Raw genomic sequence first — 12699 nt, 5'->3', positions numbered from 1 at the left:
CTGTTACAGACAGATGTAGAGAAAACTTGATAGTTAAAGAGCTCAGGCACCAGTGCTAGTGTTGGTCCTGGTGTTGTAGATGTTAAAAGCTTGCATGGCGTTACCAGTTCTTCTGACCTTCATGTGAAGAGGTGGACAATGACACAAAACATGTTGCCTAGCTCATGATGCTCTTGAGCTGTGCTATGCTGGACTTACAGTGTGAACAGGACACTGTCCACAGGAAAATTGCTGCTTGCCTGCCTATTAGTCATGGAGGTTAGCTGCAGCTGCTTATGGTCAAGTCGCATTTCTGCATTTTAGGATTGCTCTGGACTCCCTAGTAGTGGCTTTGATTAGCATGATTTTAGTAAATTTTCTTCCTTTCCTTTAATGTTCTGTCCATTGTATGACTGGAAATAGCAGGGGAAATTTATAAGAACTTTGTCAATAACATTGCATTTTGACCTCTTAAAATAATCCACTAACGTCTCCCTAAGAAGTAAGTGCAGAAAAAGTAATACTGTCAGCATAGCAGCATTTCTGAAGAAGTATATAGACTCCTAGGAAAGCAATCATTTCACAATGGATGCATGCTATGTACTTTTGTTGTATGGATTTTTTGTTTGTTTGTTTGCTTGTTTAGTACATTCTGCTGCCTCGGAAGCTTTCTGCCATTCCTGTTGCAAGATACAGATTTGACACAGCATTTTCTAAACCAACTAATCACCTTAAAAAGGTACAGATGGGTGAAGGGAAACTGAAGCAGAGAGAATTTACAAAAAAAAAAAAGATAAGCTGTCTTCACATCCAAAATCCTAGCTAAAGTTGGTTTGATTAACACCTCCTTTCTCATCCTCCCTTTTCATGACAAGGCAGAGTTACTGCCATTGTGTATCCATTGTGACATCTAGCTCACATTTAAATTTATCTTAGAGGGTTTGCTCTTGTGAGAAATATCTAACTTTGTTTCTCACACTCTGGGTTATTGGACTTTACTCTCAAAGTTAGCTGAGACTGGATCATGACTCAAGCTGGGTGGCTCTTAAGACATCAGCTCCTTTATTACAGCCATAACTTGGCTCTACTGTATATCTCAACTTGCCATTACGGTAGAGATTTCTAGCACTGAGGGTATTTCCTACTTAAGTTTTTCAGGCATCAGCATCTGGCTCTTGAAACTGCTTGTATATTTTCCTTCAAAGTTGTAGGTTACTATCAAAGGTTCTTAGGTCTATGGACAAGTTAGGTTGTCTCTACACAGAGAGTAAAATGAAGTGCCATAAAAAACGTACAAAGGGAAGGGTCAGACTTCTGAACCAGTCTTAACTTGAAGCCTGCTGAACATGCTTTGAATACCAGCATTAGTTGGCACAAGAGCAATGTTCAGACTGTAGCTGCTGGAAGACACTTCTGGAATATCTGGAATTTATATTAAGGATAGCACAATTATCCTGGAAAAGCCTTGAACATAACCTAGTATAGTTGCTAAGGTCGTAGAGATAGGTGTTAAGAAGCTTGGCTGTGGAGGCAGAAATGCAAAGAGGTAACTGACACGGAGAAACAAGTGGGTTTGAGTCCAGTAAAGTTCCAGCTGCAGGTGCATGGAGTTTGCTGCCCTCCTGGACAGGAAAGAGCAACCAAATGAATCATAGAAACTACTATGAAACTGCATATGAAACTACTGTAGACTCACTCAAAGGAGCCCGCTGCTTATGAAAGAATGGGGATTGTCTGAACATCCTCAACAGTCTAGTTCAGAAAGAAATGCGATGTGAAAAATGGTAGTCATTTGTCAAGTCACAGGGAAGCTGACAGACAATTTGTATAGTATACACCTGTGACTCCTGCCCTATACTTCTTACTGCAGTTTGGTCAGAAGAAAATGGAGATGTGGGGGAACATACTGCTTTATTATTGGAAGAGTTTTAACTCAAAGATGAAAATGCATACCTTGGAAAACCAGCAGAGGGCATAGGGAAGCTTTTCCCAGAATTGTTTTCACTACAAAAAGTCTAGTAAGGGTACATTCATGCAGAGGCAAAGCTCACCACTAAAGCAAGTTAAGATTAGCACTGACTTCTGTGAGATGAATTGCTATGAGTATCTTTATTTAGGTCCAGGGAGAGCATTGCTAGCAAAGGGTAGTTAGGACAAGTATGCAGATTATCTGCAGTACTCAGAAATAGTCTGCACAGCTTGCAGGTAACTCCAGCTATGTCAGAGCTGAGAGTATTTTTATTAAACACGCTTCATAGCATTACAGTTTAGTCTTTTACCTCCCCTAAAAATTGTACAAAGGATAGCGGAGGTCAGTTTTTTGTTCCTTAAAGGAATTCCTAATGATGGTTCCCATCAAGGAGCTAGGTTTCCAGCTACATTTTAGCCTTGCACTTTTATTCTCCTGCTCTGACTTTGTGTTTTCTGGATCCTAGTGTCAGAATGAGAAGGAAGTAAAGTCTAGAGGCAACCAAGTAGATCTGAGACAGCCCCTGGATATAGTGGGTGCTCAGGGGCAAGAATTTAATGGTATGATTATAATTCAGTGGGTGTGCTGCACCTCCCAGAGGAGGAGGTGATCCCTTCTTAGGCTGGTGCATTGATAGTAGGAAGGGCTTGAAAGGAGCACAGAAAAGGTATCCCAGTTTGGGCAAGGCTGGGGTCCTGCTGCTTGCCTGCCCAGTAGTATCTGGATGTTGGAGCCATCCTGATGCTGCATCAGGCATTGCAGAATGAATCAGCAGGACGAAAGAACTGGTGAAGCTGATACAGCTCGTCTGCCATCTGCTTTTGGGAACAGCTCTGTTGTACACCTGTTACCTAAAAGCAACCAAAATAGTCCTTGAACAGAAAGCATGCACCCATTATCTGGAGGGGAGGGGTTGGGAAGAGAGAAGCTTATGGGAGGTGGAGTGGTGGAGATGCACAAGAGTCAGATACGTACAACATCCTAACAGCTTGTTACACTGAAGCTGCAATCCAACAAGTAAAGATCTATTTAAAGTGAGCACTCCCTTTAAGAGTGCATTTTTGATCCCTAATTGGTTTCCACATGGTAGAAGGCCTGAAATGTAAAGGAGTTGGGCCATTGCCCAAGTAACGTCTGATGCTTGAGGGGCATCAGAGCAAGATCCTTTGCTACAACTTTCAAGAGCTATTTTTGATCTATTAAAACTGAGGCATCCTGTGCTAATGGGCTGTCTGCTCAGGGGTTTGGTCACCTTCCTGCATGCTACCCATGTAAAGCTGCAGGTGGAAAACTTTGTGCTTCAGAAACACAACTGGGATTGTATACTATTATGACCTGTAATAGATGAGATGTTAGACATAAGCTTTAGGATACATCTTGCTGAAAATGAAAAATGTACCTTAAAAGCTTTGAAGCTTAGTGTTTAATTGCTTTAGCTGCTTCCATTGCAGCTGGAAAGTAATAGTCACGAGACTGTCATGAATCCCCTGCAGCTGGCAGGGCCCAGGTAGTTGAGATGACCAGCTGATGGGACTTAATGTGTTAGAGCAAGTCAAATAATTGCTTTTTTTCAGGAGTCTGAGCCAAAGAATATCCGTGTTTTCTCACCCACTACATCCCATACTAACCCAAGTAAGGTGCAGCAGCCTGGCACTTCAGGTGCACTGCTAGCAATAACAGGAGACCCGTAACCAGTTCAGTGTCCAGGGTACAAGACTGAAAAGCACCATAATAAATGCTAGTTGAGCCAGAAAGGGAGTCAGAATCACTCCCCTCTAAAAGTAGTCAACACTTCCCAGTGTGAAGTTACATGACTTGTCGCAAAAGCAAAAATAACAGCAGCAGCAAAAACTAATGGGTAAGAGGAAAAAAGGAAAAAGAGGAAAACTAATTTTCTTAGGAGCTTTAGCTCTTTATTCACTGCCAGTTCAGTAAGAACATTTTTTAAATAAAGCAAGCCTAGAAAACCCAGCTAGAGGTTTACAAAACAAAGTGGCTCAGCAGATAGTTACTAGACCAACAGAAGTTGCATTTATACAACAAATGACTAAACCAAGCACCCCAGGCACATGAGAAGAGCACTGCAGGATAGGCTAGCACTCAACTGTGGAGCTATTTTCCAGGAAGCTGGGAAGAAAAACCAAGCCTCTGAGCATACACGCTTATCAGCTACAGTGCTCCAGAAGGGATTTCTGCCTGTGCAGTGTGCTAGTATCAGTTTCTGCAACAGATAGCACTGCAGCCCCTAATACAAGCTGAGGCCTGAGTGTGGTGTCCTTGCCCCAGTTTCCTCAGTTATTTCAGTTTCTTTTAAACTAGTACAGAAGGCATGCTTGTAAACCTCAAGGCCAATTTGCCTTACGTTGCTCCCCCTCGACCAAATCCCACCATGCAAAAACAATTTCACATTTCCCATCCCTGCCAATGTCTGTTAATGATTTGGCAAAGTCTGTGTAGTCATCTATAGATATCTTGGCGGCTTCTTTTTTTGGCTCGGGTAGCTTTCCACACTTAAATTTCTGTTCTTTGCAGACATGAAAGCAATCTGGTCTTCCTGGGCAAGATCTGCCTTTGGTCTCACACAATTCTGCTTCACTAAACACCACTCATGACTTAACAGGTAGGGCAATTATGTGTTTGCTTGTGACATATGCGCTGAAAGTCTTGATAAAAAATTTGCTAAAGTATCCTGAAATCTGGGTATTTTCTGACATCTCTCATAGGTGCTAGCCTCCTTAATTCCTTGCGATCACGGTATTTCAATAAATTCTGTTACTCAAGTCACCATGTTTTAACTGATCTATACTGATGAAGTGCATGCTTTCAAAGTACAGCAGATAGTGGAAAAAATGTTGAAACTACTCCTCAAGTGTTAAGCAGTACCTACTGAAATTACCCTAAATTGGCCATAGGCCAAGAATAAACCTGTACAGTTGTTTTTATTCAAATGGTGTAGGGTAGGTTGACCCCGCATCCACATGCCTGGTAAACAGCACGGTCTTTCTTCATCTTTAATAGAGGACACTTGCCAGCTACATCTGCTTTCCCAGCATTGGAAGGCTCCCACAGAGAAGTGAGCTGTAAGGTGCAGGGCTGTCTGTCATCCTTGAATGCTTTATAGGGATTTGCTGACAGGTCTCAATAGAAGCCCTATAGTTCATTGTACAGTCTATTTTTGTTTGCTTGGTTGTCCACTTAGCTCAGCCATACCTGCCTTAGCTCCATGAGAGGATATGTTACACTGCAGTCTGTCCTTCACTTTTCCTGCAATTAAGTCACCATGGTCCTACCTGCAACACATTTCCTGGCAGGAAAATAGCATTTTGTAGCAGAGCGTAGGAGCAGCACAATCCTGAGTTAGTCCAGTAGCTGTTTACAGAGCACAAAGAGAAGACTAGGTGGCTTTGCTGAGACCACATAATTCTCAAGCAAGGAGCTACCGAGAACTAATCAACAGGATCTAACGCAACATCTCACCTTGCCCCAGAGTCTGGGTGCCTGGATCCAGCTGTATTCTAAAGCACAGAGTCCTCTCCTGAGGGCAGGTGCTTTTCAGATAACTCACCGGAACGGATTTGAATGTTTAAGTGCTTGCAGGAAGGTGCCCATTTTTTAATTAACAGGCCAGCTGTTCACGTTCTTTGTTACCAGGTAGTTAAACACAGAAATCAGCCATAGGCCTTTGAAGTTTTATTTTAAATGCCTTGGTCTTTTGGCCCCACAAATCATCCATTTTTTTCTGTACTGTGGCATAGCTCCAATAAGCAATCCCAGCACAGCCGTTAAGAATAGCTGAGGTACTTCAGGTGGGATTACAGCCAAAGTGGTACGTGCATATCATAGTTACTCAGGGTCATCTGTACAGGAAATTTGTGTCAGAAACTGCAGTCATTCCACAAAAAAAATATGTACCATGTCCAAACAGCAAGATCACCTGGACTTAGGAGGTCACCAAGCAGACCAGGCACTGAATAGTTTGGAAATCCACTTGTTCTTACCACTGGTTAGGTACCTTTGCACTGTGCACTTGTTTTGCTGCTGCCCATATCACCTTGTTCTCTTTGGCATCTCAGGATGACTCTAGCAAACAACCAAAGGAAATAAAAGAGAAAAATATTTTTTTACAAGTTTTTCCTCCTGCAATTTGTATGAGCAGGAGCAGATCACAGCTGACATTCCCATGTGCCCACTTACGCGAGGCATTCCAGCATGCAGGCCCTTGAACTTCCAAGCCCATTTATACGCCTATCTGTGACAGCTGCAGCTATTAACAGCAGTGTTCAAGCAGAGAGAATAAATAAATCCCCAGTTATTCTGTATTTTACTGGTTCATTGCCTGCGATGAAATAATCCGGTTTTGACTGGCTAGGTTGGTTGATGTCCAGTGGCAAGTGGAGGAAGTCACCGTGTCTGCAGCTGAATATCATACAAATGCATTAAGTCACGCATCAGGAGCATTCAGCTTAACTGTGCCCTACCTGCCTGCATGGTTAGTAGCTCTTATGAACAACTTTTTCCCATAGTTCTTTCAAATGTTGATACAAAAAAAAAAAATATATATATATATATATATAATAAGGAGATTAAAATGCAAAGGTTGCCTGGATATACTTGGTCAGATCCTGCCCTGTGTTTCTGTTTAAAAGCAGCACTACAAGAGCGGTTCCTGGGCTTTCCTCCCTCATTAGCACTCCATTCTTGTTAAGATCTTGCCCCTTTAATAAATCTTTGCTCTTCAGTGTTTCATTGTGTACCAGTTACGTCTTGGATATTCCCAAGGTCTGTATGACCAAGGCATTCATTGCTGTTGGCCACTATCTCAAAGGGAATCTCTTGAGAATATTCTCAGAAACACACACATTTTAGCCTCCTTGCTTTTCTTCATTAGTTGCCTAACAGAACCTCTTGAGGGTATCAGAGTGAAACAATAAAACTGCAGCATGGCTTAAAGGGTTTGGAGGAAAAGAAGCAGCACGGTGAGAGGAAAGGACTTTGTGCAATCCAAGACCCCTGAATACTGATACATAAAGGTTTGCAGCTTGCAGATAAAGAGTCCCAGTGGATCTTTAGAGGCTGATATTCACAGAGCAGCTGCTTAATGTTCTAAAAGTCCATTGAAGAAGCAGGTGAAGTGTTCCTGTAAACTAACCAAATGCTTCAGAAAAATATGAATTGTAGCCACTTCAGCATTTTCCAGCTATGGAATTGGTGACTGGTTCTCAGATAGATGCTAACTTACTTGATTTAGTTCCTTCTTAACTTTTCTGCTTCTCTTATTTATTTGTCACTGCATACGCAAGGCTTTTGCTTTTTTTCTCCATACTGTGCTATGACTAGCTATTTTATGGAGCCATTGAAGACTAGACTGGAACTCCATCATTAATACAACAGCATCAATTCATGAACAAGTATCCAGCAGGCTTCATAAGACTGTCTTCCTCCTTTGCCAAGGTGATGATATTGCAAAAAGCCTCATCATTCTTCTACGTCTGTTTATTTTCCCATCTGACATGCCCTTTCTGGAGTAGAGCTACAAACCAAGTTTACAGCAAGAAAGTGGTAAGTGTGTCCAGACAGAAGGAAAAAGTTTTGCAGTAGGAACCAAGGTCTCTTCTAAAACTTGGAGAGCCACACAACACTGGGGATGTTCTTCTCCACAGATAGTTAGCTTTTTGGAAGGGCTCTGACTCCAACTGGTCTTTGAGATTGGCAAAGCATTATTTGTATTACTTACAAACGGGACTTGAGTTTTCGTTACCACGGGACATGCCGTCACCTGATTGTTTTCACTCCTCCTGCCATCTGTTGTCTGTGTAAATCCTGTATTTGGAGACTCCAAAATACAGAGAAATGCTGCTTGTTCAGTCATGGGTTCTGTCCCTCAGGCAGATGAGCTCCAGCAATCTCTGAGTTACTTCTGACAGAGTTTCCTATCCATGTAGTTACAGAAGATGCACATCCCTACAAGGACCCAGTACACTGAGAATGGCTTCAAGAGAGACAAATCATCGCTTTCTTTTTATGTAGTTTAGTATGGTCCCTTGCTTGCTTTCTCACATCCAAAAAACTTGTTATAATTATGTCCAGAGGTATAAAACTTTAGAGATAACACACCAGCCTCACTGAAAATGCCAACTTCTGTCCAAAACCAGTAGCAAACACACAATCTGCTTTGAAGTCAAATACATCCCACAACAGGAGCAAGAAGACAGGGCAAGCTATTAGTGTTTGAGATACAGCGAGCTCTAGTACCGCTATGAAAAGACAAAAACATTTCTGTCTCAGGGATGTGTTGTCTTCACCAGTCAACCACAGCAACATGCACTGCAGCCAGCTGAGTGGAGCAGCTCCGTCCCTCTGATCAGGGGTGTAAGAGCTCCTGTGCGCTACTTGGACAGCTCTCACAGAAATCCAGCTTCCTTCACAGCCCACCACGCTGCAGAGTGTCTGTGTGAGGGGGAAGATCCTCTCTCCTGCAGCTCTCAGGAAAGCATATGGTGCACCCTGTGGAGACAAGGGGATGGCACAGGAAATCCTACTGCTGCCTGCAACATAGGCATGTGCATTGCCCATGCGGTGGCAGAATCCAGTGGGGGTTGCTCCCTAATGCTGGATCTCTTACACATCAGATACTGTGCTGAAAGCAGAAAGTAAAAGATCTGACTTTCCTGAACCTGTGCTTAAAAATAACACCAAGTTACAAGCAAACATTCTGACAAATGAGACTTTGCCTTGAGAGCCCTGGAGTAAGGTGGTAAACAGGGGGAATGAGGCAAAGCAAGCAAGGAAAGACTCAGCTGGGAAAAACAAGTCTGTGAACTGTGATAGAGACCACCTCACCTTTATTTATTATCACAGATGACTGCATTTCTGCCTAGCAGCGGGACACGGCCAGGACTTCAGGCTGGTCACACCTCCCGTTCCAGCTGGCACCCCGGTGTTTCTCGGGAGGCATGAATGCTCGGCCAACAGACCGTGCTGCTTGCCACCACAGCAGAGAGCCGCCCTTCAGCAGGTACACCTCTGAGACAGGCGTTGCAGAAAACATTTCCACAGTTAATTATGACGCCGGTCTGACAAATGGTGCAGACAGGACTCCTGGGGACAGATTCTCCTCTATGCTCTCTTCCCTCTCACCAGGCTGTTTGCCCTGGGATTGCTTCCAATTTGCCCTCGCACGGGTGACAAACTGGGCAGATGGCATGCGGGGGCAAGTGGTTGAAGAATTTCGCGTTGGTTAGGAACAGCCTCCTTACTTTTTTCCTGAACTGGCGCTTTGCGCAAGCTGAATGCTTCTAATGTTAGCTCTGGCACCATATGGGAGGGAAAAGTTGAGGCTTCCTGCGTGGAGCTGCAGACAGGGGAACGTGCTTCAGGGGCCTCGCACCCTCCCTTCAGCACCCCCACGATGAAGGCTGCGGGTCCCATAGAGCGGTTGCACCAGCACTCGCTGCTTCTTCCTCTCCTGGTTCCCCTCCTGGTTCGACACGCGGTGGCTGCCTCTGCCCTGCTCCTCTTCTGCCCCCCTGGCGTGGCCTGACCACAGTGGGGCTTTCTCCAAGTGTCGAGCTCCTCATTTTTTCAGCTGAGATGCGTGTCAGCCTTTGCATGCGAAGCAGAGCTGTGTGCAAGGTCAGAGACATAACCAATAGGACACGATGGTCCAAATCCAGTAGTCGTAAAACCTCTGTAATCTTAAAGGAAATTATAGCCTCTCTACCCAGCAGAACTGCAACAGCTTTTAGATTTGTTACCCAGTCACAGATGCCAGTTTTTCCTTTTTATCTCTTTTCAGTACTGTCATCTTGTATGATTAAATAGGGATCAGTAGTGTCACTGGATGAGATCAAGATAGCTCAGTTGTAAAGCATATGCTGATTCACCTAGGCTTGCGTTTTGTTTGGCTTCTAAATACAGAAGCCCAATTCATTAGCATGCAGAGCATTATTAACAATATTCATGAGCCAAAGGTTTTTTCTCACTTGGAGCCACATTCTGAAACTGATAATGAACTTGAAAGTGTTCATATTGAGAAGATAATCCTGTAAATCAAAACCTTCTTTTTTGCCTATTATTAGCATGGTTAAACAAGCTTAAAGCAGTTAATGAATGAATGGAGGAAGAGCAGCGTGCAGAACATCAAGAGTGATGCTGATCCAGCTGATCAGCATGAATTATTTGTGAATGGGAATTGTGCTAAATACTCTATCGCAGTAGGCACAATGTTGTGGACTCAGGGCCTAGGTGTTCCTTTTTACTGATGCGGTTTCATAAGGACTGCATTTGTGACCCTCACATCTTCCATCACCTGCACAGATAAGCGGGCTCCATACTCAGCAGTAGAGCTTTGTCTGCTACCCTAACTTTTCCTCTGCATGGTTTGTAGAGGCGAAAGACAGCACAGGGACTCTTTAGGGGAGGGAAAACCAAAAAGTACTGGAGAAGTGGCTGCATCCAGCCCAGGACCTGATCATTCTTAGGATCTACAGGAAATCCCTTTAACCCCACAGAAAAGTCTCCTCCTCTGAGATCTGGGCCGAAGTAAAGAAAAAAAGCCCAAGATCTTTGCAGCATTTTAGCAGCATTTTGCTTAATGATGGCTACTTTTGGCAAGCAAACATCCCTGGGAAATAACAGATAATGCAGAACAGCAAGAGACATGATCATTGAGCAACAGGACTAAAATTAATATGTTAATCACAAGAATCAGCCTCACATACTGAATTACATGTTGTATATTTATATGGAAAATCTGTTTGTTACAAGCCCATGGGCTTAATATGCAGATGGAGGAGTGCCAAGGTAAGGGAGAGGAATATTAATTTTCTTACTACAGTCTCCTTTAAAGTGCATTGGTGCTGCAGCTTGAATGATGAGTCCAAACTTCTGGTTCTGATTGTTTTCCTTCTAAATGGGAAGAACTCCGTGCTCTTGTCTTAATGGCCTAATCTGTCCTGTTGAACATCATATTTGTTAAAATACATAACTGCAGCACTGGAAGAGGTTCAATCCTTTCAGAAGAGAGACTACAAAAGATTGCTTTCATCTTTCCCACATCACTGTAGAGTCCAATAAAGGCTGACGATGCACAGACCAATGATGCATCTGGTGCAGTTCCCTGTCTTCCTGGCAGCTGATTCTAGGTGTGCTGTGGCAATTACTGCTCTGTACCCCCTGTGCCACATTCTCCACCCTCCAAATCCTCTTTTTTTTTTTTTCAATTGAGAAAAAGGTGAAACATAGCAGAAAAGTTGCAAAAACCCTTTAAAAATATGTTCATGTCTAGTTGGACCAGTTTGTTTCCTTTTACATGGCACTGAAAAAAAGCCATAAAGAACAGAGGAGGCCTCAATGTCACAGAATCAGATTTATCATAATAATCACAAGTCTTACCTCAGTCCTTGCTGCCTGGAAAACCAAACTCTCCCCCACAGCAAAAGAAGGCAATGCCATCCCTCATCTCCTTCCTCTAGGAGCCCTAGGGTTGTAGTTTCAAGCTTCTCTGCAAAGAGGGGAGCAAGAACTTTTATAACTGCCCCTCTCTCGCTGCCATCCTAAGATACTGACTCTCTTTCTGGACCCATGAATCTGCAGCTTTAAGGACAACTTAAGGTGCAGACCCCATTTTTTGACACCCCTACCCCTTCATCTCCCCAAAGCTGTAACAGCTGACTACATTGCTTTTGCCAGCTTTCCTCCTCAAGTTTATAACTGGAAATGGCAATCATCTCTGAAGCAAGGGCCAGAATCCACAAGACACTGAAGGAGGGAAGAGCATTAATGGAAAATATTTTAAAAGCCTCAAGATTTTAAGCTTTGGCAGCACTGTTCCATGGGTACCACATAAAGCCTGAGGAAGAACTTGTATAAACAGCAAGTAAGCTGTGTATATAAACTTGATTCTCTTTTTCTTCCCTTGGTCTCCTACTTGCATTCATACCCTACTCCAAAATCAGTATCTCAAACAGGTTCCTCACCTGCCTATGAACTCACACAACTGGTTTACTGCTGGAGATGTCCTAAAAGCCTTTTCCTTTTCTGTACCAGCTGCATAGTTCTCTTTTATATCAATTCTTCCTCCAAATCTATTTAGTAACTGAAGAGTAAACAGATCAAACCTTGAGGGTACCCTTTGGCTTGGTGGGGCAGTAAATTTAGCAGCTCCTCCCTTCCTCTAAGCCTATTCAAGATACTAAGTTGTTATTCATGCTATCAAAAGCATGTCATAAAGATGGGAAGTTGGTGGTCAAATGCTTGTATTAAGGAAAAATCAAGGGTACTAAAACAAAAGTTGCTTACTGTAAATAACTATGGTTCCTCTTCCAGGTTTTTCCTGGACAGGCGTGGAGGTTTTACCCCTCTATGCAGCTGAGCTCCACCACAACCACTCCCTCACTCCCCCTCCTCAAAGGGAAAGGGGGAGAAATATGATGAAAAGGGCTCAACGGTTAAGATAAGGACAGGGAATTTGCTCACCAATTAATGTCACAGGCAAGACAGTCTCAGCATAGGGGATTAATGTAATTTATTGCCTATCACGGGTCCCTCCCATGGGATGCCATCCTTCCTGAACTGAGCCTGTGGGGGCTGCCCACAGGCAGCAGCTCTTCAAGAGCTGCTCCCACATGGCTCCGTACCATGGGGTCCATTCCCCAGGAGCAAACTGCTCCAGCACGGGTCCCCCACGGGTGGGCGGCAGCTCCCCCCAGGCCCCCTGCTCCTGCGTGGGCTCCTCTCCACGGGCTGCAGCT

This window comes from Anser cygnoides, chromosome 2 (genome assembly GCF_040182565.1).
Source record: "Anser cygnoides isolate HZ-2024a breed goose chromosome 2, Taihu_goose_T2T_genome, whole genome shotgun sequence".
NCBI lineage: Eukaryota > Metazoa > Chordata > Aves > Anseriformes > Anatidae > Anser > Anser cygnoides.
Note: the sequence above shows the minus strand (reverse complement) of the source record.